The sequence below is a fragment of the Camellia sinensis genome, chromosome 1 (genome assembly GCF_055761805.1).
Source record: "Camellia sinensis isolate YWXY chromosome 1, ASM5576180v1, whole genome shotgun sequence".
NCBI lineage: Eukaryota > Viridiplantae > Streptophyta > Magnoliopsida > Ericales > Theaceae > Camellia > Camellia sinensis.
In genome coordinates this window covers 113,352,640-113,380,262 of record NC_138961.1, presented here as the reverse complement: position 1 = coordinate 113,380,262, position 27,623 = coordinate 113,352,640, and positions in this window count along the sequence as shown.

The following is a 27,623-nucleotide window of genomic DNA, read 5'->3' as shown; positions in this document are numbered from 1 at the left end:
AATTGTACCCATTTGATTAGTGAAAAGCTTGATTAATTAAACTCCTTAACCAAGCCTATATAAGGCTAGCAAGTGCATTAACTCTTTTTTTTACACATCTTTGAGCCTATTCTACAAACAAAATGTGAGAGAGAGCAAGAGAAGGAAGGAGTTGAGATCAAAGCTAGGAGAGGGGAGAATTACTATGAGTAGTTGGAGAGTTGAAGAGATTTGAGAGGGAAAGTTCTACACTTGTGCAATTAAGACTCTAGGTAAGAAATCTGGTGTTCGGCTTTGTAATATAATTGATTCAAGCATGAAAACAAGAGAATTAGGTGAATTCACATGAAAGTTAAGCTAAAATTTGTGAATTGTAACTCATACCATGTATACATGCATGATTCCTTCTATTTTGAGCCTAATTGTTATGGATCCTCACATGCATGTACTAAGTCTACCATAGTTTTGCAATTTCATCATGTTTTCCATCAAATTGCCTTAGTTGATCATGTTTTGGAAGCTTTGAAGTCAAGAAAGTGCTTGCATGTAAGTCCATGTGTTGTTTTACAAAGTTTCAAGTGTGATTTTGCCCAATTGACTTACGCTTGGGCCTTGATTTTGTAAAAAGATATTTAACTCTTAATGTTTTCAAAGTTTAAACTTGTTTTCTCAAGTTTTGGGGGCCAATAGTTGTGTTTTGATGAGTTAGATTTGAGTTTTGAGCTTGGGAGTGCAATATGGAAATTTCGGATTTTGCAGTTCCGCTCAAGCGGAGTAATCCATGCTCGGGCGACCACTCTGAGTGCGTGTACTTCCGCTTTAGTGTGAAATGCATGCTCCCAGAAGTTCCATGTTTTTGCAGACCGCTCAAGCGGCAAAGTTACGCTCGAGCGAGGGCACGAGTCTTGCGCTCGAGCGAGAGCATCGAGCGTGAAAATCACATAACCAGAACTTTTCCAAAGTTTGCTGACCGCTCGAGCGAGGGATGTTGCGCTCGAGCAGCCCCTCAATTGTTTTCATGTCCGCTCGAGCGTGGGAAGTTGCGCTCGAGCGGGGACCCTTGTTTTTAGCATTTTGACCAAGTGTTTTCAACTGCATTTGGCATCCTCGTTGCATCTTAGGCATTCTGAGGCCAAGATTAAGAAACCATAATGAGAATAAGAAGTAGAAACACACCAAGATAAGAAAGAAATAAGTTAATGTTTTCGGGTGTGTAATTCAGTGCGTATTCGTTTTGTAACTGTGTGGGTCACGCGCCACAAGACGTCTGATTTGTCAATTCTGTCTGTTTGCCTTGAAGCCATCTATTAATTGTAAGTAATAACTCTGTAAAATTATGTTTAATTATAAGTATTCTCAGACTGATATGATACGATCTATTTTTTGAAATGCTATTTCATGAATCATGAATGAATGTCCATTTTTCTGAAATGTATTTGTGGTATCCTTAGTTCACGTGGCCCTTAGCCAAGGGTAACAATACCGAGGTCTATATTCACGTGGCCCTTGCCCGGAGGTAACAATACCGAGGCCTATATTCATGTGGCCCTTGCCTGGAGGTAACAATACCATGACTACTTGCGCGCAATATATGGACCTTTATGGTCGTCAGTACCGACTATACATATGGGTCTTAGGACTAAGTTGATATGATATCTAATGGATGAACCACCTATAACTGTTATAATTTCTGAATAAGTATGTGAATCTGAATCGGTTTCTGATTTGAGATTTGAATATGCATAAGAATCTGTTTATGATATAAACTCTGTTTTCTAACTCTGAGATGGATATAATTCATTAAACTCTTTACCTTGTTATTATTCGTTGGGCTTCCGCTCACTCTATTATTTATGTATATAGGTGACCGGGCGTGTGGCCAGGCTCAGTGATGACCGCCTGGAGAGTTTTTGTTCAGCCAACCTTTGCGCATCCCATAGAAGTTCCATATGGTCATGTTTGTGAATGTAAAGGCTTTGTTTTCTTTTGGATTATGAACAAATTTTATGTTAACTGTATATTTGGCTAAGCATCTTTTGGTTCTATCTATAATGAATGTGACAATATAACGTCAGGTATATGTGTATAAAAGTTTAAAAAATAAAATAAAAAATCTCTATCTCGTATATGTCTGCACAGCTCAATGGACTATGTATGTTTCTATATTTGCTTCTGCAGCCCCTAATTATATGATATTTTGTTCAAAGGCCTTTGCTAATCCAAGGATTACTGGCAGGTTACGACGCTAAACCCATGCTGGTTTGGGTCGTGACAACGCGGGTTGAGATAGTGACAATGTTGCTGAGATAGGGTGACAATGTTACTAAGATAGGTTCGTCTATTTTGAAGAGGGAACTCTTCCAATCGAATCTAGATGAGTTTTTGGGAGATTCAAAGGAGCCACTGAAGGTAAATGAGTGGCTTGAGTAGATATTGAAGACGTTTGAGATGCTTTGCATTAAGTACAACAGTTTAAGGGTGACCTTGGCATCCTTCCAACTAAAAGGTGATGCGGGTCAACGGTAGAAGTATGTGCGAGGGTGTATTGGAGTGACTTGGGAGGCCTTTGTCAACCCCTTCTAGAACAAGTTTTTGCCTCCCACTGCTAGGGAGAAGTTGAGAGATTAGTTCTTGAAGCTCAAGTGGCTAAATACACCTATAGCCGAGTTTGAGGATGCTTTTACAAGCCTCTCTAGATTTGCACCGGAACTAGTGGCAATAGAGGAATGTCGTTACGTCGAGTTTGTGAAGAGATTGAGGACCGGGCTGCTTTTCAAGATGGTGGGTCTATGATTATGGATTACGGTCGACTTGTGGAGGCGGCGGCTCACCTAGAGACTGTGATCTAGGAGGAGGAGGAGCGGATGAAGAGCTTTAGGTAGAGGAGTTAGGATGTTACTTGGGACAACAAAAGGCAGAGGAGATCCAACCCATAGCAGTCCTAGGCAGCACAGTTCAGATCTATTTTTCCTGTACCGAGCTCTGGTTCAGAGAGAGGTAGTCAGGGTGGGATCACTCATTTTAAGTGTGGTCAACTGGGCCACAAGTCTTTAGTTTGCCCAGAGAGAGAAGGAGGGCAACAGTCTGCACCATCTTCGGCTCGTCTATAGAGATAGAGTTAGGGGAGAGGTAAACCGCCAAACTGTTATCAGTGTGGGTAGCTGGGAACTTGATGAGGTTTTGCCCTCAGATAGATGGCACATCTGGTGCGTTTGGTTTGAGGCAAACACAGAGTCATCAACCTACCCATTCGGCATAGGCCTTGAGGGCCAATTAGGGAGCCTCTTTAGCTTAATCAATGTATCAGTTCTATGCTCCGAGGGGTGAGTAGGTAGAGCTGAGAGCCACAAAGCGTATGTATGCTGTTACCATGCCAGATCAGCTATCAGCACCCTCTGTTATAAGAGCTAACTTTTTATTGTTCAATTCTATTACCAATGTCTTAATTGATGTTGGTGCATCTCATTCCTTCATTTCGTCAGCATTCGCATCAGTTTTAGGGTTAAAAGTGGCTCAATTAGCGTCTTCGCTCAAGGTAAGTCACCAATTGGGGTAAGGTTATCTTAGACTATGGATGTCACGGTTGTGAATACCTGGACTTCTTTCCTGAAGATCTTACCAGTTTGCCACCTCACCGAGAGATTGAGTTCTCCATTAACTTAGTGTCCGGTATGGCACCAATTTCTATGGCACCGTATAGATTTGCACCCTATGAGTTGTATGAGTTGAAAATTCAACTCCAAGAACTGTTAGATAAGGGCTTCATTCGCCCTAGCACAATGCCTTGGGGAGCACCGACTCCTTTTTCTAAGAAGATGGATGGCATATTGCAACTGTGCATCGATTACCTGAAGTTGAACCGGGTAACTGTTAAGAACAAGTACCCATTTAACCAGTTGAAAGGGTCTTGTTGTTTTTTCTAAGATCAACTTGAGATCTGGTTATCATTATTGAGGGTGAAGGAGGAGGATATTCTGAAAACCACATTCTGTATGCAGTATGACCATTATGAGTTCTTAGTGATGCATTTTGGCTCACCAATGCACTGGCTTCGTCTATAGATTTCATTAATCGAATCTACCATGCGTTCCTAGACCATTTCGTAGTTGTCTTTGTTGATGACATTTTAATCTACTGACCCTTTAAGGAGGAACACGAGGAACACTTGTGGGTTGTACTTGAGTTGCTTAGAGCACACTATTTATATGCTAAGTTCGGGAAGTTCGAGTTCTAGTTAAAGGAAGTTAAGTTCTTAGGCCATGTGGTATCCAAAAAGGGGTAACTGTAGACTTTTCTAAGATAGAGACAGTGCAAGATTAGAAACAACCTAAGAATACTTTTGAAATCTAGAGTTTCTTGGGCTTAGCCCGGTATTACCGACATTTCGTGAAAGACTTCATTTTGTAAAAGACTTCTCTAGATTGGCCTCACCATTACTAGATTGACGAGGAATGGGATTAAATTTGTGAGGAAGGAGACTTGTGAAAAGTCGTTTTAAGAGCTTAAGGTTAGACTCACCACTACTCCAGTATTGATTATTACAGAGAGGGGTTTGGGTTATTCAGTTTATTGTGATACGTCTCAAGAAGGTTTAGGTTGTGTATTGATGTAGGAGGGAAAAGTGGTAGTGTACAATTCACGGCAGTTGAAAACACATGAGAGAAATTATCCTACTCACGACCTAGAGCTAGCAGCGGTGATTTTTGCCTTAAAAATCTTGAGGCATTATTTATATGTTGAGAGATTTGAAGTATTTTCTGATCACAAGAGTTTAAAATATCTGTTTTCATAGAAGGATTTGAATCTGAGACAAAGAAAATGGATGGAGTTTATGAAGGATTATGATTTCGAGTTACACTATCATTCAAGAAAGGCCAATGTAGTGGTTGATGCCTTGAGTAGGAAATTGGTAAGCAGTATATCTGGTATTGCCATTCAGGAATGGGAGATATTGGCAAGTTTAACTTGTATGTCTAGTATTGATATTGGCAAGTTTGACTTGTATCTTAGCGAATTCGTTGAGCCAACTGTTTTGTTCACTGTAGTTGCAAAACCTACACTACTGAGCCGAGTTATAAAAGCACAGTGAGGTAATCATGAAGTAAAGGCTATCCAAAGATATCTAGTGGAAAGACAGAGAAGGGCTCGAATGTGTATTCTGACTTGAGTATGAGGTATTTGGACCGTCTTTTCATGCCAGAATCTTTTGGAGAGGAGGTACTCTGAGAGTTCCACCATTCGCGCCTTGTGGTACACTCTGGAGGTACAAAGATGTACCACGACCTTGGTCACCCATTTTGGTAGAGGGAAATGAAGAAAGACATAACCTTGTTTGTCTCTAGGTGCCTTACGTGTCCACAAGTGAAGGCCGAACAAAAACGACCAGTGGGTTTATTGCAACCCTTACCTATAGCGGAGTGGAAATGGGAGCATATCACGATGGATTTTGTTGTGGGTCTTCCAAGGACTCAACGGGGTAATGATGTCGTGTGGGTGATAGTCAATCGGTTAACTAAATCAACACACTTTTTACCTATGCACACAAGTGACTCGGTAGATTTTCTTGCTGACCATTATGTTAGGGACATAGTTCGACTTCATGGGCTCCCTATGACTATCGTTTCAGATAGAGATCCACATTTCACGACTCTATTGTAGTAGAGCCAACAAAAAGCCTTGGGTACTAAGTTGACATTTAGCACCACTTACCATCTTCAGACCGATGGGTAGTCTGAGTGAACCATTCAGATCTTAGAGGACATGCTTCAGGATTGTGTTCTGGATTTTAAGGGGTCGTGAGAGAGGCATTTATCCTTGGTGGAGTTTGCTTATAATAATAGTTTCCAGGTGAGTATTGGTATGGCACCGTTTGAGGCCTTGCATGGCCAACCGTGTAGATCTCCAATGTGTTGGACCGAGGTAAGTGATGCACCTATGTTAGGTCCTAAATTAGTCTGGGAAATGACAGAAAAGGTCGCACTTATTCATAAGAGGTTGGTTTCGACTCAGAGTCACCAGAAGAGCTATGTCGACCGTAGGAGGATACCTTTATCTTTTGAGGTAGGAGATCATGTATTCTTGAAAATATCACCAAGACAGGGTTTAATGAGATTTGGGAAGAGCGAGAAGTTGTCTCCTAGATTTATTGGGCCTTTTGAGATTCTAAAGCGGATTGGGGAGGTAGTTTATCATTTGGCCTTGTCACCCCAACTTTGCAAGGTTCATGTGTTTCATATTTGTATGCTCCGAAAGTATGAGCCTGATCCTTTACATGTATTGGATTGGACCGAGTTAGAGGTAGATGAAGATGCCTCGTACGAGGACAAACCGGCATGGGTTTTAGATACTTAGGACCAAGTCTTGCGAGGCAAGACCATTCTATTGGTTAAGGTGTTGTGGCAACACCATTAGGTTGAGGAAGTGACTTGAGAGCATAAGGCAGAAGTCTGTGAGAAGTATCCGAACCTATTTGTTGATGTTTGAGACTTGTATTGAAAATCTTATTTATGTTGTAATATGTAAACATTGTATATGTTTGGGAGAGTTGAATTATAATATTCAGTCTTGAAAAACTCTGTCTATTCTTATTACAAGTATGGATGATCCATGATTTGACATACATTCAATGATTGTTGATTTGTTTTAAATTTCAAGGACAAAATTCCTTAAAACGAGAGATTATAACGATTCTGGTTTAGACCTGACATGTTTTTTGATTTTGAATTCGGGAATCCATGTCCTTAACTATTGTTCATTTTATTTTTATTTTTGTTTTTATTTATTTTTTTTACATCTTGGGCTAGCTGAGTTTAACTATTTTGGAGTTATGGTTGTGTTTGAAACAGGTTAGGGAGTTAGTTTTTCAAAAGAGTTGTTGTCTAGATCTTTGCCTGTTCACTCGAGCAGTCTTTCTTACTCTTGAGCTATCTTTTATAGTCTGCAAAACTACTGGAAGTGAGACGTCTTTGAACGAGCGGTATTTCTTGTGCTTGAGCGGTCTTTTGCAGGTCTGAACTTCTGGGAAAGGGTCATTGTGCGCTCGAGCGATGTTTTGGTTGCTCAAGCAGTCTGGAGTCACTTTTCACTTCTCTCTCTCTCTCTCCAAAAATATTCCAAGCCCTAGTTCTTCACTCTCTCTCTAGTTCTTACATTCTAGCTCCAAATACTCCCAATCTATTGATTTCTTCACCCTGGCCCTTTGGAGAAAAAAGGTAGAGCACGTCGAGAGCTTTGGTTTAATTAGAGGAGTTATAGTTTTCGGCTCCACCAAAGTTCAACCCTTGCGCTCTCTTGTATTCTAATCTTGTGGTAGGGATTTCTTAAAACTTGGTATGATTTTTGCCTTAGTAATTTGTCTATTGAAAGAATCTAGTGATTTGGGGATTTTGGGTTAAACCTAGGGTTTGGTTTTGAATTTAAAAAGAGGGGTTTTCAAATGAGTCCTTGAGAAAGGTTGTGGAGATGTGTTTATGGTTAAGATGTGTTAATATGGTGGATTTCTTTGCGTAGAATTGATTTTGGAAGTAAATGAGGGATTTTGTTATAATATTATGGATATTTGGTCTGTGAAAGAAAATGGGAAATCATGTTGGGTTTTGTGAGAATGGAACAATGTATATGTTGATGATGATGGTAGAGTTGGATATGTGTAGACACCCCATTTTTTATCACCCTTACGACTTGGACGTCATCGCTTGTACACCCAATGATGAGTATATATGCTCGTTAAGTGCTCGAAGTCCTTAGCGGAATGCCATAGCTTTGATCCCTCTAAACCTTGCACCCTTGTTGCCTTGTTTTTGGACCAAAACCTTGGATTTTCAAGCCTACAACCTCTGGTGGCCAGGAGGCCACTGCTATGCACTGTCGGCCATTGCTTCTAGTTGCCGGCCAACAATGTGTTTTGCAGATATTTTTCTGCTAGCTGTGCCAGCTGTTGCCACAAATGTATGCACCTTCCTACATGTGTATGTATAGATATTTCTAAGGTAGTTGTAAGGTTTTCTATATATAAGAGGCCTCCCTTTCCATTTTTAAGGTTAGGTTTTTTGGAGCAAAAAATCCCCTCTCTATAATTTTCTCTCTCTTGAAATTTCTTAGCCTTTTGCAAGTTTTGCCTATACACTCTTAACCAAACCTCTCTATCTTTGAGCTGAGGTACCTTTGAGCCTTATTTCAGCTCTTGAGGGTGTGTTTGATTTGATTTGTTGCCTAGAATTAGTTCTCCTCTTCAAGAGGTATAAAGCTTTGCATCTCTACTTGCTTTATTTACTCTTTTTCCTACTCTTTTTTCTTTGTTTTTTGGCTGTACAAACTCTGTATTTTTAGGCTGAAACTTGGGTTCTAAAACCAATAAAGGTTGAGGGGTGGTTCACCCTTCTTTACACCTTGCTCTCAAGGCCTTTACCCTTTTGTTTTCCACCCTTGCACTATCTTTTTTTGAGCTTTTAAACACTGATTTTCAGAGTTATTTCAGTGGCTAAAATCATGGTTTGAAGTTCAAAATTGAAGGGGTTAGCCTCCCCTCCTTGTGTTTTGCTTACTAGGCTAGCATGATCCATCTTTTAGCTTATTGTCCTAGCTATTTTTGTCTTAATTCTAGTATGTTTTAGGACTTATTTAACACTATTTTAAGATTGTTTTTAAATGTTCATTGCATTTGAGCCTTATATTGCATGCTTGTAGTGTAATTGTCCTCATGAGTTTGGTGTTTTAGGCCTTAGACACCACCTCATTTGAGTTGACTGCACTTATTTAGTGCTTTTATGACTTGTTCTCACCTTTAATCACCTTTGCAACCTCCCTCCTTTCTTGGCTTTTTCGTTGCTTTGAAAGTGGTTTCAAAGTATTTGTTTGTTTAAGCATGAGATTGAGGTGTCATGCTTAATGGTTTAATCCCTGTGGGGGTTCATTACCAACGGTATGATGCCTCTTTCATGCCCAAAGCAACACTTGGTTTGAGCCCTCTTTCCATTGGAGGACTTAAATTCACCTTTGGACTTAATTGATTAAAGAATTGAGAGGCAACTAAAATAGAGTAATAAAATTGGTTAATAAAAAAGAGCAAGATAATAATTTGGTTTGGGTTCAATCAGACATTAATTGAACCCTTGAGTCTTGAGTCGTTTCATACTCATTAGTGATGAAAACGATTCAAGATTAATTGTCAACTACTTCCCTTGATCTTTCATGATAGGGAGGTGGTTTTGAGAGACTTATTTTGTTGCATTCATTGAACTTGCACACTTGATTCATTAGCCATCATGCAATGAAATTACATCCATTGGTGGTTTGAGAATCAAACTTACTACTCCTTTGAGCTGTTCAAATCATAAAAATGGGTAAATTGTGCAAACAAACCCTTCAGAATACCCTGTCCCTGCTCTGTTTGCTATCTGTTGTAACAGAACAATCCAGTCATCAGTGGCCGGCAGGCCACTATTGGTGTTCGACAAGCCACCTTCTGTAGTCAGCAGGCCATCATCAATGGACGGCAGGCCCTCTGCCCGCCACCACTGCAAAATCTAACAGTGTACTTTTGAAGCAGAACAGAGTTTTTTTTTGGGTGAATAAAGCAGAACAGAGTTGGTTTGGAGGTGGAAATCAGTGCAAGGGTTCTACTGTGCGACAAAGGTATTTAGTAGCAGAAACAGTGGCTTTTTCGAGTGGAAAGTCTATGCATGCATGAGCATTCCTCGTTTCCCAAAGAGGAGTAATTGGAATAGTTAATTTGGTTACTTCGTTTTGTAATTAATTAGTTAGCTATAATAGTTAATTAATTCGGTTTGTAATAATTAGTTAAGTAGTTTAGCTAAATTCTTCATTTGGGTTTGTAATAGTTGCTTAATTAGCTTAGTTAGCTAATTAGTTCATTTGGACTCTCTTGTGTGAGGGCGCAATGTTGTAATAATGTGTATGTCTTTCAACCCCACGTCTTTCTCCCTTTTATTTACTTGCTTATGATGGTTAGTTTTAGAACATCATGTTTCTTTTAGCATTCTCCACGTTTGCATCCACTTGTATTGCATGCACCGGGGCTCAGCGCATCATTCTAACTTGCATTGTTAGTTTAACGCTTCTTTCAATACGTGCTTAGATCGCATGCTATCAAATTGATTCACATGTTATGTTAAGTAGCCGAGCCTAGTAATTGCATATCGCATGCATTGCATTAGCCATATTGCATAGTTAGGAATCATGCATTTTTTTTTTCTAACTCGTTTCTCTTATTAGCTTGGAGTACTAGGTGAGCCTTTCCTCGCTTTAGCATATCGCATGTTGACGTTGCCATGTTTAACATGCTTACCATGAGGCTAATTGCTTAAGTGCTGTAATTGTTTGAATGCCTGTGGATGAAGGCTAAATGCTTGAATTGGAATAATTTGAGTAATGTTCATATACGATCACTTTTTCAAATGGTACCTATTCGAAGCAATTTTCAAAAAAAAACATGAATCAAGTGTTCCAATTCTTGCAAGTTAATCTATACTTGTGTGTCTTAATGCTAGCCTAATAAATTGAAATAAGAGATATAATGTAGATAAGATTCATATCATGATTAGTAGAGGCCGATCATTGGTCGGGCGAGTGGAGGTGCTCAATTCATGACCTTCCCCTCTCGTACCTAAGTTCCCGAGCCGAGACAATCTTGGTGATGACGGACAGGTGGCCTGTGGCACGAGTCATGGGTTTCCTAAATTTTCTCAAAAAATATTTAGGTGGCGACTCTATATCTGGCAAAGTAGTCCATTTTTGGCAATTTGATTCAAAATCAATTTTTCAAAAGATTTGTCGGATTTTGACTCTTTGGTGATTATCTATTTCACATTGCACTTGTGGGATCAAATTCAAAACCGCGGGAGTTCGATACTGTAGGGCTATTCGTCTTCCGAAAAGGGGCACGAAAAAGTCGAGCTACAGTTTTTGGCAACTCTGCTGGGTAGCTTATTAGAGAACTTGACTCGAACTTCATGATGTGAAAGTTTATCTATACTTATATGTTTCTTTGCATTGCATTCGCATTGGTGCACCTAAGTCACTGTGTTTGCCATCAGCTATTCCTGGACGGTTTGTCGGAGGCTTGCCTAAAAGCTTGCCAAAAGGCTGACCGATCATGGGCTCTGCCTTGATGGGAACATAACCCTTGGATATGGACTACCGCTGTCCCGTTTGATCCTCATTTCATTTCTCAATGTTAGGTGTGAGAGGTATATTAGGTAGTCTTACTGAGATACCCTTCTGACCATTCGACCTAGTTGCATATCGAAAAGCCAGAGAGCCTGTTCCGAACTAGGACAGGATGCTCACCCAAATACAGGATTAAGTGAAACCAGTTTATAGTGAACCCCAGTTCCTGACGAAACTAGGACAGGGTAACCTTACCCGCTCATAGGGGTGTTTTAGCTCTCACTTAACTAGTATGTGCTTTACGGTGAAACTGTACAGGAATGTGCGTATCAGTTGCAAGTTTGGTATCTGATTTGGAGGCAGAATTCAGTGTTGAGTGCAGTCCTACAACTTTGATTACATCTATGTTAGTAACATCATTAGCTAAGGTGCTATGCGGTTTTTTATTACAGCTTTCTTTTTGCTTTATTTCTTTTTGCTACGTAGTTTAACACCAGAGCTTCAGAAAGTTCAAATATCCCCCAAGTGCTCTGGACCCGAGTCAGAAGGTTTTGTAAAGCCGGAGATTTTGTTAGGGGATAGGCCATGTTTACTTCACCCCCATCAGTTACAAGACAGAGGAGAGTCAGGCAAAGTTCACCGATTCAGTTTTTACAGCAGTCACCCCTTAATTCCCCTGTATCCAGTCAGGTTCAGGGACAATCTTTTACTTTTAGTCCAACATGAGATTTTTTGCCTATTCCGATGGCACAGTATCCCCTAGTTAGTATGGAGGAATTAATGCATCATCTTCAGCAAACAGTTGAAACCCTACAACAAGGTGCTGCTCATTAGGCCGAGGTCACAGCCCGTTAGGCTGAGGTAATAAATAGGTTACAACTACAACAACCACAGTCGGCAATGGTTTCTGCATCCCATGCACCTCCCACAGGTATCCCAACATCCAGAGTGATTGCCCATACTGCTAATGTCCAAGAAAATCCAGGCAATCCGGCTGACCCGATCCCAGCACAACCCTCTAAAACACATGTGTATCAAACTGAAGCTCCATTTGTGTTTGAGGTTGACCCAACTGTGCTTAAGGTCAACAAGCTGGAAAAGTTATTCAAGAGAGCACAAGGTGTTAACTCTATACCAGTGTAGAGGAGGAGTATACCGACTCTGCAGTGACATTGCCAGATCGATTCAAAATGACGCACATTGAACAATTCGACCACTCCGGAGATCCCATGGTTCATCTACGGTTGTTTTCAGATATCTTGCGGCTGATGGGCTTGACTAGATTACAGAAGCTGTCTCTTTTTGGTCGTACCATGTCTGGTATAGCGGCCATTTGGTATGCGAAGTTAGAGGACTCTGTTAAATAGAATTGGGAGGAAATGACTGAGGTCTTTATTGCTCAGTACTTGTATAACACACAAATCGAGGTCACAACTCGTGATCTCGAGGCAACGCGCGAGGAGCCGAAGGAGGGCTTCTCAGAATTTGTGACGAGGTAGAGGGCTGAAGCTTCAATGATGACCACAAGACCTTCCGAGAAAGATCAAACAAGGATGGTAGTCCGCCATTTGCATGGGAATTGGTTGCAGAAAATGATCATCCTACCTCTGTTTATATTCACCGAGCTCCATGAGATGGGGGTTCAGATTGAACACACCATGAAACAAGGGTGGATTACAGATGAGAAAGAGTAGGCAAAAAGGCCTTTTGTGCGCAGTTCCAATACTATGACCAGTGGTAGCACAATTGCGAGGCCGTCAGATGTGAGTGTTGTCACCACCACAACCAAGACCGCCAATCCCTTTACCAACATAGCTCCACAAACTTCAACCAACTCAGCCCGATCCCAAAGGACCTTTACCCAACTCTACATGACCTTATCTCAAGCTATGAAGGTGCTGATCAAAAAAGGACACCTCAAACCATTAGAGCCTCGCCCACTGTCTGATCTTCTTTTACCCAAACACAACCTAGCAAAATACTATGCGTTTCAGCAACAGCATGGTCATGATACCAACCAATGCTTCCAATGACGTCATGAGATTCAAGACCTCATCGACAACAAGGTGATCGCACCACCCCAGAAACCAAATGTAACTACAAACCCTCTCCCGGCCCACAATCAAGTTCCCCCACCTCAAAATCTAAACCTAATCCATACACTGGCCATCTCCCTACGACCCCAGCATATATATTACCCCTTCCCACCTACCATGACCGACGTTGTTCATTTCTAAAAGCACAGATTTGTGTATGATGGACATGTCCACACTTCAACCTAAGCCTGTGGTGGTGACAGTTGCAATAGAAGGAAGGATGGCCTTAGAGGAAAGTACGAGTTCGTTGTCGGAGAGCTCTGAAGACTTGCCTAAGGAGGTGTACGATCCAAGTTGCTACATTGTGCCGATTGGTCAAATTAAGCCTAAATTGGTGTTGCCAACTCTGGTAGGAGTTAATGTGGTTAGGAAAGATGGCCTGAGCCAGGGGTTGGATGATTTGGCGGAAGTTGAGGAGGATTTTGACAACCTGCAGTTCTTTGACGAACAGGATCAAGAAGATGTGCAAATTGGTTAGTTCGACTTGAACGGATCAACGGACAACTCTGGATGGCTGAGTGATGAGCCGGACAAGGAGGAAGGAACTGAAATGAAACTGGGGCAAAAGGAAGTAGGAATTGCTGTAGTGATCGGAAGGGCCAATGAAGACGGAAAACTGCTGGAGAACACTGGCGTGGAAAATTCAGCTCAGGAACCGAGCGCTGTGAGCACTGTGGACACAGAAGAGGAAGCTGGACTGAAGCAGTTTGAACAAGAGAAGGTTGAAGACCACCAGAAAGCAGTAATGACCTAACATCCTGTGGGGGATACCTGTGATGTGAAGGTAATACAAACAGAGCCGGACAACTGCTTGTCGGCTGCTGAAGGTGTATGGTGGGATGATGATGATCTACATCTGGCTCACACCGACAAAGATTGGGGTGAGTGCCTTCCAGATAACACATGGTACACCTAAAAAATAGATCACATGACAAGAAGTGGGTGGTATTTTAAACCACCGCACTCAGATCAAGCTGAGGCATCTAGAAAGGACAGAGAAGTTGAGAGACAGAAAAAAAAAAAAAAAAAAAAAAAAAGAGAGCAGCTAGAAGAAGAGGCGATGTTGAAACAGCTTAAGAAAATCCAAGCTGACATCTCAATCTAGGTTCTTCTCATGACCTCCCGCGTACATTGATAGGCAGTATTGTCAGCAATGGACAAAGCTAAATTGTCCATTGACACTACCCCTGAGCAACTTGTGGGATTGGTCCTCCTAGGTGGCATCGGGCCAACCCTAATCTTTTCTGACAAAGAACTGTAGCCGGAAAGCTCAGCTCTCAACAAACCCTTGTACATATCTGTTGAATGCAGGCAAACATAGGTGCCGATGGTGTTGATAGACACCGGTTCGGCCATCAATGTCTGTCCTTCTCGCACAGCCTATGCAATTAGTCTAAAACCAGTAGACTTTGTGCCCACAGCCCAAGTAATTCGGGCATATGATAATACAAGCAGGGAGGTCATGGGCATGGTGCAAATCAAAGTCCAGGTGGGCCAAACTCAGCAAGATGTCGAGTTCCATATCCTGGATATTGTAGTTCGCTTTTGTCGCGCCCCCTTTTGAAAGTTCAAAAGAAGCCCTACAGTTCAGACTCCCGCGGTTCTGGATCTAATCTCACAAGTGCAATGTGAAATTGATAAACACCAAAGAGTCCAAATTTGACAAATCTTTTGGAAAATCAATTTTGAATTAAATTGCCAAAAATCGACTGCTTTGCCAGATACAAAGTCGCCACCTAAATATTTTATTTAGGGAAAATTTAGGAAACACATGACTCGTGCCAAAGGCCACGTATCCGTCATCACCAAGATTGTCTCGGCTCGAAACTTAGGTACGAGAGGGGAAGGTCATGAACTGAGCACCCCCGCTTGCCCGATCAAAGATCAGCCTCTACTAATCATGATATGATTTTTATCAACATTATATGCTCATGTTCCAGTTTATTAGGCTAGCATTACTATGTGATACGTGCACAGAAGGTATAGACTAGTTTGCCCGAATTGGAACAATTCAATTTCATGTTTGTTTTTCGAAAAGGGTTTGATTTTGCCACTTAACAAAGTGGGCTTAAAGTTTGTGAATTTGCCATTTGACAAAGTGGGCTTAAACGTACATTCATTGAATCATTCCAATTCAAACAACAAGCATTCATCCACAGGCACTCAAACAGTTTAACAAGTAAAAACTTAGCCCCACGGCAAGCATGCTAGTCATGGCAATCACTCACACTCATGCAAGTATGCTAAAGCACTAAAAACTCACCTAGTACTCCATGCTAAGATAAAACAAAAGAGTTAGAAAAATATGTGTGATACCTAACTATACAAGATGGCTAATGCAACGCATGCAATGATGCAACTAAAATAGGCTCGGCTACTTAACATGTTATTTGCAACAATTTCATAGCATGCGTTCAAACACGTATTAAACTAGGTAATAAACGACAATGCAACTTTGAATGATGAACCGAGCCTCGGTGCATGTAAGACAAATGAATGAATGCAAACATGTGATATGCTAAACGAAACGTGATGCCCCTAAACTGACCATCGTAAGCTAGTAGATAAAAGGGAGAAAGACGTGGGATTGGAAGACATGCACGTTATTACAACATTGATGCCCTCACACAGGAGGGTCCGAATGAATAAACTAGCTAAGCTAAATGGCTTAACTAATTATTACAAAACTTGAATAAATAATTAACTACCTCTAAGCTAATTAATTAGTTACATCAATTAAATGACTAATTGCTAATTAAAAAAATTAACTAATCCCGAGAAGCGAGGGGGCCCATGCATGCTCGGTTTTCACCCGAAGAAAGTCCACTGTCTGCCTTTGAAAGCCTCAATTGCACAACCCTTGCACTGATTTTCCTTTTCCAGATCAACTTTTCTTTGCTTCATTAACATTCTACTCAAAATTCACTGGTGGCCGGCAGGCCAAAAGTGGTGGCCAAGGGGGGGTTGTCGTCGAACAATGATGGCCTGCTAGCTAGGAACAGTGGCCGGCCGGCCACTGGTGGTGCACCATTTCTTGCTACAACAGAGAGCAAATGAAGCAAAGAGATGGTATTCTCACAGCAAATGAAGCAACTGAGTGATACACTTGGTTCCTAAACCATAAATCAAGCAATTTCATTGCATGATGGCTAAAGAACCAAGGTGTACAAGTTTAATAAATTCACAAACAAGACCAAAAACCTTCACCCTATGATGTATGATCAAGGGCAATGACGACCTAGGAAACTTGGTAACTTTCATCACTTTGAGTATGAAATGCCCTAATTTTCCTTGTGTTCAATTAACGTCCGATTGAACACACCGAAACACAATCAAATTCTTATCTTTGCACAATTTTAGTTACTCATTTTAACTTACCAACCATTCTTTAACCAATTAAGTCCATTGGTGAGTTAAGTCCTCTAAAGAGAAGGAAATGTCAAACAAGGGGTAGTTTAAGGCAACAGAGAGGTGTCATGCCGCTGATAATGAACCCCCAAAAGAGGGTTAAACCATTAAGCATGGACCTCAATCTCAAGCTTAAACTATCCTAAGGTTGGAACAACCCTCAAAGAAAACAAAGAGTCAAGAAATGAGGAAGGTTGCAAAGATTATGCTTGTTGAAATTAAGTGAGAAAAGCACTAAAACAATGCAATCAACTCAAACAAGTGGTGTCTAAAGGCCTGAAACACAAAGCTTGTGAGGACACTTACACTAGAAGTATGCAAAACAAGACTCAAATGCAACAACAAGCCAAAAACAGAGGCAAAATAGTCTAAAATAAAGCCTAAAACATGTTGTAATTAAGCTATAAAAGGTTAGAAAATTAAGCTAGCACATAGAGCTAACTAGGCTAGCAAACAAGGCACAAGGAGGGGAGGCTAACCCCACCAAATTTGGACTTCAAAAGATGATTTTCACCACTAAAAATACTTTGAAATTCAGTGTTCAAAAGCCCAAAAAAAGATGGTTTGAAATTGGGAAACAAAGGTGGAAAGGCCTTACAAACAAGGAATAAAGAAGGGTAAGCCACCCCCTAACCTTAAATGGCCTAAAACTACCAATTTCAGCCCACCAAAATAGAGTTTTTTATAGCCCAAAATCAGTGGGAAAAGATAGGAAAAAAACAAGTATGCAAAGCAAGGTAAAAGGGCAAGTGTTATACCATTTGAAGCAAAGATCAATTCTAGGCAACAATTCAAGCCAAAACCAACTTCAAGAGCTCCAAGAGGGCTTCAAGGAACCTCAGTCCAATGGTGATCAACTTTGATTAAGGAGGTGTAGGCAAAAGTGTAGTGTATGTAGGCTAATGTGCACAAACTTGCAAGAGAGAGAAAGAGATAATTTTTGCTCCAAAAATTCCAACCCTCAAAAATGGAGGAGGAGACCCCCTATATATAGAAAAACATGCATTTGGCTAAGCTATATCCCTTTATACATATGTAGGGAGATACAGCTAATTGTGCTAACAACTAGCACAGCTGTCAACAAAATATCTGAAAAAAGACACTAATGGCCGACAGGCCACGCCATTGGCTGGCAAGGCACAAGGGTGACTGGCAGCCCACTAAAGGTGGTCGGCAACCCACCAAAGGAGGCCTGCAGGTCCCAAGGTCTTGAGGTTTGAAGCACTAAGGTTTTGGTCCAAAACAAGGCATAAAATGGACAAGGTTTAAAGGCTCAAAGACAGGGCATTCCACCAAGGAGTTCGGGCACTAAAACGAGCACATGTAGTCATAATCATCAAGTGTACAAGCGATGACGTCCAAGTCTTGAGGACGGTCAAAAATGAGGTGTCTACAGATATGTCGGCCATTCAATTTATTGTTAGGGAGGCTTTAGTTGCATCATGTGAAAGTTGTCTCCTCCACCCTCCATCAAATGTTGAAGTATCCTCATGGGAAAGGAGTGGCGATCATTTTTGGGAATTCATCCATCCATACCCTGCCAGAGGTAACTACACCAATGCTGGAAATCACTCATGGCGAGGAGGATGTATTTCTCTCAGGGTTCACTCTGGCTGAAGCCCGGGTAGTGCAGACCATTTTGGCTGCAGACGAGGGCATGTATGTCAGCGCCCAGTCTATCTATTTCATGGACAAACTGCAACATGTGCCAAGAATGGTACTTGGAAAAAGTGGCCGGAAAGGTGTCATAGCATTGACAAACGTGTCGCATAAACCACATGCCTTTGATCTGGGCTATGTACCCACCAAAGTGGACTAGATCTGGAAATGAGAAGAAATCAAAGGCAGAGCCAGGGCCAAGCAAGCCAGGAAAAACTATGAGCTCATCCACAGGTCAATCCAAGGAACGCTGAATGGCCGCTTTGTTTGGAAGGGAGAAGATTTCCCCTTTTGCAGCTTTCTCGAGCCCCAAATGAATTCCACAAAGCAACGTGTCCCTGGGTTCGAAATCTTCTTTGACCTACAGCTACAAGATAGTGATATCGAGGAAAAGGCTAAACCAAGTATTGAAGCTGAATAGAGCATGGAAAGTGACTCAGATAATAGCGAACTTAAAGTAGGGGCAGCACTGGCTTGTCTCCTTATAGATCCTGCGACTAACTCAGACAACTTGGGAGATAACCTTGCCATCTCCATGATCGGGGAAGAACCGGGTGTGAACACAACCAACAGCATTTTGGATGTATCAGAGGCACCATCGCTTATCTAGTAGTTGGAGAAAGGCTATCTGTCTAGTTCTGAGTCAGGTGATGAGCTAGAATCTGATTCCACTGAGTCTGTGGGGTCGGAATTAGATTTTGATTCTTCTGAGTCTCAGTCTGGTATTCCCGAGGGTGGTAACCCGAATGCTAAGGTCTTGTCCATGTCCTCTTTTTCTTTTCCTTTTGAGTCGGCTGTAACCGAGGAGCTGGAACTCATGAATGAGAATGCTACCGATTATGAGTATTTCTCTATGCCGCTTATTTATTGTATTGACCAAGATTTTCATAAATTTAATGAAAACAATAAGGAATGAATTCCTCCAGTTTTGAAAAACTTGATTAATCGAGAAGAAGAGAGGTTGCTAAACCCTGTGCTGATGAAATCATTTCTATTAATGTGGGTACTGAGAAGGATCCGCGTCTGGTCCAGATCGGGTCCACGTTGTCTTTGGAGGAGCGTGAGTGCTTAGTCTCTTTATTAAAAGATTTTAAAGATGTTTTCGCATGGTCCTACGAAGACATGCCAGTAATCAATCTTGAGATTGTACAGCATCTGATCTCTCTTGACCCCAAGGCCCAACCCGTCAAGTACAAGTTGCATAGAATCCGTCCGGATTGGGCATTGAAAATCAAGGAAGAGGTCACCAAGCAGATTGTAGACACCCCATTTTTGACCGTCCTTAAGACTTGGGCACCACTAATTGGATCATTCGATGGTGTAGGCTATGTTATGCAAAGGTTCGATTTCTTCGGCAAGGAGAGAGTCAAATCCCAACCTTACACCCCATTTTTGAACTAAAACTATTTGGAGCAACAGATTTTAGACCTTAAAACCCTTTCTTTCAAAATATTTTTGAAAAAAAGTTTCTACGATGTTCTGAGGCTCGCATTTTGTTAAATGTTGCGCTTTTCGGTAAACCGAGCAAGGACAAAGTGGAAATGAATGAAAGAGAGGTGAGCTCATTGAAAAAATCTTTAAAACATCTTGTTTAGAGGTTTGGAGTTGAAGAAAAGAAGAGGAGAGGGAAGAAACCCAGTTGGGGAAGAAGATGGGCATGAATCGGTAAGAGAGAGTCGAGCAGCCCTCGCTAAATCAGGCCTATCCATTTGTACATTTGGATTTCAGCTATGAGGCCACCACCATTGCAAATAAGACTTTCGGGGCTTCATTTTTCACTGACGAATCTCCAAAAGCTGAGTCTAGATGGGGGAGATATGGTTGATTGATGTTGGGATTCAATCCGATTGAGCTGGAAATGAGCAGTCTTCACTAAAAGTAGCATAACTTTTTCATACTTGGAATTTTGATGCGAGGCTGCCACCATTGGAAAGCTTACTTCCGGGGCTTCAATTTAGACACAAGAAGGACCTGAAAAGGAGTCCAGATGAAGAAGTTATGCCCGTTTGAAGTCAGGCCTAGAAGCAGATTTTTAGTGGCCGGCCGGCCACCACAAGTGGATGACCGGCCACTTGAAGTAGCCGACCGGCCACTAGTGTCCCAAACTTACATATTTTGTCGATCTTTTCCCTCCAGCTGTCCCACACAAGCTCCAGCTGTCCCAATTCAGATATTTTGACCAAATGCTCTCTTGTTGCAATATATGGAGGCCATATCTCATATATTGCAAGGTTGGCAAGTTTGAGAGCTTCTCTCTCTAAAATCTCTCTCTCTATATAATTTTGTGAGCAAAATTTCAGCCTCTCTCTCTAGAAATCTCTCTCTCTCTTCCTATATTGTGTTTAGAAGTGAGAATTTCCTACACTCTTGCAAAGAGACCCTAGGCCAAACACCACCACCTTGGAGCTGAGGTCTTTAGAGGTCCTATTTGATGTCTAAAGCTTGGTTTTAGCTCAGAATTTGGGCTGGTTTGCTGTTGTGCTTCAAGGGTAAAGCCTTGTCCCTTTAAGCTTTGTTTTGGTTAAGTGCTTGGCAATCTCTTTGTGTTATTTTGACCTGGTTTTTTAACCATAAAAAACTCTGATTTTAAGTTTTAAAAGTGGTGGCTTAAGCCTTGTTTGGTTAGGGGGTGTTTCCCTTCATTTTGCTCCTTGGCTTGTAAAGCCTTTTGAGCCATCTCTCAAAGCTTTTGAAACAAACCATTTCTTGGCCTTTTAACCACTAAATTCCAGGGGAATATCAGTGGCAAAAACCTACTTTTGAGGTCCCAAATAGGAGGGGGTGGTCCCTCCTCCTTGTATCTTGTTTGCATGTATTGGTGGCCTAGCATTTGAGCATGCTTTTCTACTCTTTTGTAACTTAGTTCGGGCATGTTTTTGGCTTTATTTTGACATGCTTAAACTCTATTTTTGGTTGGTTTGGCCACTTCTTGCTTGCATTTTGTACTTGTAGTGTAATCATGCTTACTAGCTTAATATGCATAATGAGTATGCCTATCATTCTAGCTTATGTTAGCTCAAATCCAGCACATTTTTGCTAATGTTTTAGCAGGCTTTAACTCTGTTTTGAGTGGTCCTAGTCATGAGAGCCATGTATTGCATAGCTATAGTGCAAGTGCCTTAACTAGCTTTGAGTTTTAGGGCCTCTAGCATACTTTGCTTGTGATGTTTGCATGCCATAGTATCATTTAGCATGTAATTTCAGTGCATATATCACTGTCACACTCTCACATATATCACTCTTTCATAGCTTTTGAGGGTTGTGCTTTTTGCCTTGTTTATGAGCCAATACATGAGCACGATTTTCTTGCTTTTCATGCTATCATCTCAGCACATTTTAGCCTCTGTTTTGACATATTGGAGGTCTGTCCAGAGTTGGTTTGGTCCTTTGAGTTTGATATTGCATGCTTCTAGAGTGATGCTCTTTACTAGCGTAATGTATTTGGCTTTTGAGCATGCATTACATGAGTTGTTTGCATTGTTTTTAAGTCACTTAGCATGCTATTTCAGTGCTGAAATGTGTGTCATTGCACTCCATTGTTTCAAACTTTCATTCACTTTGAAAGTGGCCTTAAGCCCCTTGTTGGCTTGAGCATGATCTTGAGGCATTCATGCCTATTGGTTTTAGTCCTCCCTTGAGGATTTCTACTAACCAATAGCATGATACTTTCTTCATGCTCAAGGCACTCAAAGCTTAGGTTATCTTTCAAATTAGAGGACTTTTCACAATTGGACTTAACCGGTTAATGGACTAATTGGTGAGCTAAAATGTGTAAACAAGAAAATGACCAAGTAAAACATGTGCAAGATAACATATGTGTGTTGCATTGCATGTGTTTGGATTAGACATTAATCCAAACACAAGAAATGTGGGACGTTTCTTACTCATAGTGATGAAACGTGTCACATTTCTTGGTCGCCAACACCATTGATCATGCATGATAGGGTGGAGGCACTTCGAGTCTTATGTGCGCATTCACTAAGCTTGTACAGGCTTGGTTCTTGGGCCATCATGCATTGAGATGCCTGATTGGTGGCTTCAGAGCCAAGTACCACACTCCTTTGAGCTTGAGACATGATAAGGAGGGTGGTAGTACACATATTTCTTGCCAAATACATTGTCTTGGCTCTGTTGCTCTCTGTTGCATCAAAGGCCAAATTCTGGAAAGAGAAGTCGTCGGCCGGCCACTTGCACTAGCCTACCGACCACTTGAACTGGTCGGCTGACCAGTTGAGGTAGCCTACCGGCCAGTTGAGGTGATCAGCCAGCCACCTGCAAGAGAAATTGTCCAAAATGTTCCTGTGTCGGGGCAGATGCAACCTGGAAGTTCATATGATGTTCTGAGATCACCGCGAGTACAAACAGAGGCAACTTACGGCAAGGCAATGCGTTTTTGGGCTAAGCACACTGAGCATGCATGTCTCCCTCCCCTCGAGGCCATTTTACTGCTTTACTTAGCAAGTTAATTTACCGGTTTTGTAATTAATTAGTTAATGTGTTTAGCTAATTTAATTCATCTTTGTAATATTCTAATTAGCTTAGATTAGCTAGTTATTCAAATTCAATTTGGTTTGTAATAATTAATTAGCTAAGTTAGTTAATTAGTTGGTTTGTAAAAAGTAGCTTAGCTTAGCGTAGCTAGTTAGCTTATTTATTCGGACCCTCCTTCGAGAGGGCGCAATGTTGCAATAAGTGTGCGTGTGTGTGTTCATGTCTTCCAACCCCACTTCTTTCTCCCTTTTACTTAACCGCTTTCGATGGTTAGTTTTAAGGAATTTTTTCCAATTAGCATCCTTATGCTTTGCATGTTTGCATCATTCATTTGCATCATTCATTTGCATTGCATACACCGGGCTCGGCGCATCGTTCAAACTGCATTGTATTTCAATAGTTACTTGAATACGTGTTTCAAAGCATGTTATCAAGTTGCATTCATATGCCATCTTAGATAGATGAGCCTATTTAGTTGCATTTTGCATTTGTTGCATTAGGCATTTTAACATAGTTAGGATCATGCATGATTTCTAACTAGCGTTTGTTTTGGCTTGGAGTACACTATAAGTGTTACGCTTTAGCATACTTGCATGAGTGTGAGTGTTGCCATGATAGCATGTTTGCCATGAGGCTATTTGCTTATATGCTTAACTGCTTGAATGCCTGTGGGTGAAGGCTTGATTGCCAGAATTGGGACAATTCATCAAATGCGAGTTTTAAGCCTACTTTGCGAAGTGGCAAAATCATATTTTAAAGCCCACTTGAGGGTGGCAAATCCACGCTTTAGCCTACTTGAGAGTAGCACTTTCAAACCATTTTCAAAAATAAACATGAGTTACTTTGTTCCAATTCTCGTGATTGAGTCTATACTTGTATGCTGTGCGCATCACATAGTAAAGTTAGATTAATAATCGGAATAAGAACACATGTGTTTATAAAACAACATATCATGCTTAGTAAAGGTTGATCCTTGGATCGGGCGAGAGGGGGTGCTCATTGCATGACCTTCCTCTTTCGTACCCAAGTTCCCGAGCTGAGGCAACTTTGGTGATGACAGACACGTGGCCTTTGGCACGAGTCAGGGTTTCCTAAATTTCCCAAAATAAAATATTTAGGTGGCGACTCTGTAATCTGGCAAAGCAGTCCAGTTTTGTCATTATTTGATTTAAAATATAATTTTCCAAAATGATTTGCCGGATTGGACTCTTTGGTGTTTATTAGTCTCACATTGCACTTTGTGAGATTAGATTCAGAACCGTGACAGGAGTCCGAATTGTAGTAAGACCAAATTCGCGCCCCTCCGAAAGGGAGGCGAGCGGAGGAAGTTAAGTCTACAGTTTCTGGCGACTCTGCTAGAGATTTAAAGAACTTGACTCAAAACTCATGATATGTTGTTTTATCTACATTTATGTGTTTCTTTGCATTGCATTTGCATAGGTGCGCCTAAGTCATAGTGTTTGCCATCTGCTATTCCTGAACGGTTTGCCGGAGGCTTGCTTGGAAAAGCGTGCCACAAGGCTGACCGGTTGCGGGCTCTACCACGACGGGAACACAAACCTCGGATCGGGGTCACCGCCGAGGCACCCTTTTTGACCAATCAACCTAGTTGCATATCGGAAGCCTTAAAGACTGTTCCAAACTAGGACAGGTTGCTCACCCGAATGTAGGATTGTTTGAAACCACATGCGTGCGTAGCGAACCCCTAGTTCCTAATGAAACTAGGACAGGGAAACCTTACCCCACCATAGGGGTGTTTTGGCTCTTACTTGCTTGATATGTGCTGTTAGGGTGTGTCTCTACAGGAATGTATGTATCAGCTGCAAGTTTGGGTATCAATTTGAGGCTATCAGTTTTGAGGCAGAAAATTTTGGCGCAGAATTCAGTAAAGAGCACAGTCATTCAGCTATGCTCATATCTGTTCTGGTGAAATCAGGCTGAGATGTTGTCTGTTTTCTCTTTTGTAAGGTAGTCCTGGAACCATAGCTTCAGAAGGCTCCAATATCCCCCGAGTACTCTGGACTTGTATCGATAGACTTTTTCAAGTCGGAATTGGTTCAAAAGCAACCTATGTTTGCCTCACCCCCACTGGTTACAAGACGAGGGAGGTTCAAGCAGAATTCACCAGTGCACTTTTTACAGCAGTCACCCATCAGTTCACCCGGGTCTAGTCTGGTCTGGGAACAGTTGTTTGCATTCAGCTCAGCACGAGATCAATCACCCATTCCCATGGCTCAATAGCCCCCAGCCAATGTGGAAGAACAGATACAGCACCTGCAACAGACAATTGAGGCACTGCAGTAGGATGCAATCCATCAAGCTAAAGTCACGGCTCGTCAGGCCGAAGTGATAACCCAGCTATAACAACAACAGCCACAGTCGGCCACGGCTTCTACATCTCATACGCCTCTCACTGGTAACCCGACACTCGGACCACTGCCTACACTGCTAATGTCCAAGAGACTCAGGGCAATCTGGCGGAGCTAATCCCAAAACAGCCCTCGAAAGCTCCTGTCTATCAAGCCGAAGCTCCGTTTGAATTTGAGGTTGACCTAACTGCACTTAAGGTCAATAAACTAGAGAAGTTATTCAAACAAGCACAAGGAGTGAACTCCATCCCCGATTTAGAGGACGGGTATACTGAATCTGCAGTTACCTTACCGGAGCGGTTCAAGATGCCGCATATTGACCACTTCAACGACTCTGGAGACCCAATGGTGCACCTCCACCTATTTTCTAATATCCTAAGGCTAATGGGTTTGACCCCAGCCCAGAAGTTGTCTCTCTTCGGCCGAACCATGTCTGGGATAGCCGCAATCCGGTATGTTAAATTGGAGGACTCTGTGAAATAGAACTGGGAAGAGCTGGCTGAGGCTTTTATTGCTCAATACTCCTACAACATACAGATCAAGGTCACAACTCGTGGTCTCGAAGTCACCCGCCAAGAGCCAAATGAGGGTTTCTCAGAGTTCATGACGAGATAGAAAGCAAAAGCCTTGATGGTGACTATAAGGCCTTCCGACAAAGATCAGATCAGGATGATTGTTCGGAATCTGCATAGCAAGTTGCTGCAAAAGATGATCGTCCTACCTCTGTTTACCTTCCCAAACCTTCAAGAAATGGGGGTTCAAATTGAAGATGCCCTCAGACAAGGGATCTTTATGGAAGATAATGAGCCTGCGAAGAAGAATGATGTTCGAAGTTCCAATGCTACTACTGATGGTATCACAGCTGCAAAATGCTCAGAAGTAGACACTATCACCACTCCCCTCAAAGGCCAAAAACCAACCACTTCAACTCGGTCCCAAGCTCGAAATTTCCATCCTCTTTACATGAGTCTCTCTCAAGCTTTGAAAATACTGCGAGAAGAAGGGTACCTAGAGCTCTTAGAACCTCAACCCCTTCCAAATCCTCTTCAACCAAGATATGACCCAGCTAAATACTATGCCTATCATCAACAACACGGTCATGATATGAACCGTTGCATCCGCCTCCGTCATAAGATTCAGGATCTTATTGACGAAGAGACTATAGCTCCACCAAAAGGACCTCGGGCTAGTACTGACCCGTCACCTTTACATCTCAATCTAATCCATACGCTCCCATCCACCTATAACCCCAGCATATACATCATCCCGGCCCATCTACCTAAGCCTGAGGTGTTTATTCCAGAAAGCATGGACTTATGCATGATGGATGCACTTGAACCCCAATCATCCCAAACCCGTGAACCCACTACTTCTGAGCTGATGAGAATGATTGAAGATCTTTAGAGAATTGTGGAAAATTCGGCCTTTGGGATATTGGCTCTGTCATCGACCACATCACATGCCAGAGATTTCATGCCAAAAGGCTCCCCAATCATGGGGCGAGTTGCAATTGAAAATGGCCAACCTGAAGCCATCCCAAGTCTAGGCAATGACATGTTGACAACAACTGGGCTCCGCTCTGATATAGTGACCCAATCCCTTGGCAGAGTGGAGGCAAATGGAAAGAACAAGGTAAGGGCAGGCATTGATCCCCATGAACACCTTCTGTGGGCTGTTGAGGCTTTGAAGGTTGAAGGACTGAACAAACAGCAAGTGCTCCCAGTTGTTGCAAAAACTGTGGATGACACTTTTGTCGCTCAAGTTGGTGCCATTTCGAAACAAGGGGCAAGCTAGGAAAATAGATGTCGTACCAGAAACATTCTTTTTAGCTCTAGTCCTACATCTGTCGGAGATCAGCAAACCCAGTTAGCACCTGCCAATCCTTTCGCCAGTACATCCAACCCGAGCACCCCATAACCAGCAAAATATCCACCTTGGGGTTAGAGGACTTTTACCCCGCTCTATATGTCTCTATCAGCGGCCTGGAAGGTCCTGATCAGAAAGGGGCATCTGAAGCCCCTGGAACCACACCCACTGCCAAATAACCTCCCTCCCTCACATGCTCTGGCCAAGTACTCTGCCTTCCATCAACAAACCAGCCATGACACTAACATGTGTTTTCGTCTTCGCCATGAAATACAAGATCTGATTGATAACAAGGTCATCATCGCACCAGGCTCTACAAAGTCCATCGGCACTGGATCAGTGAACTTGGGGGATAATATGATTATGTGATCGGGCGATGAACCACCTACTGTTGGCGCTCATTTTACTCCGGATGTGGGTATGGCACACACTGTTTTGAGCAATTTGCAAATGCTGTTAATTTTACTTTCTGACTTGGGTATTGAGTCAATTTTGTTGTGTTGTATTGAGTCAGTCATGTTGTGTTAGAGTCAGGTGATTTCACGTGTGTTACCTTGAACGTCACTTTCTCGTTTTGTGTTAGTCTTTTACACTCTTTCTTTTGAGTCTGTGTGTGCCATGGTGCCAG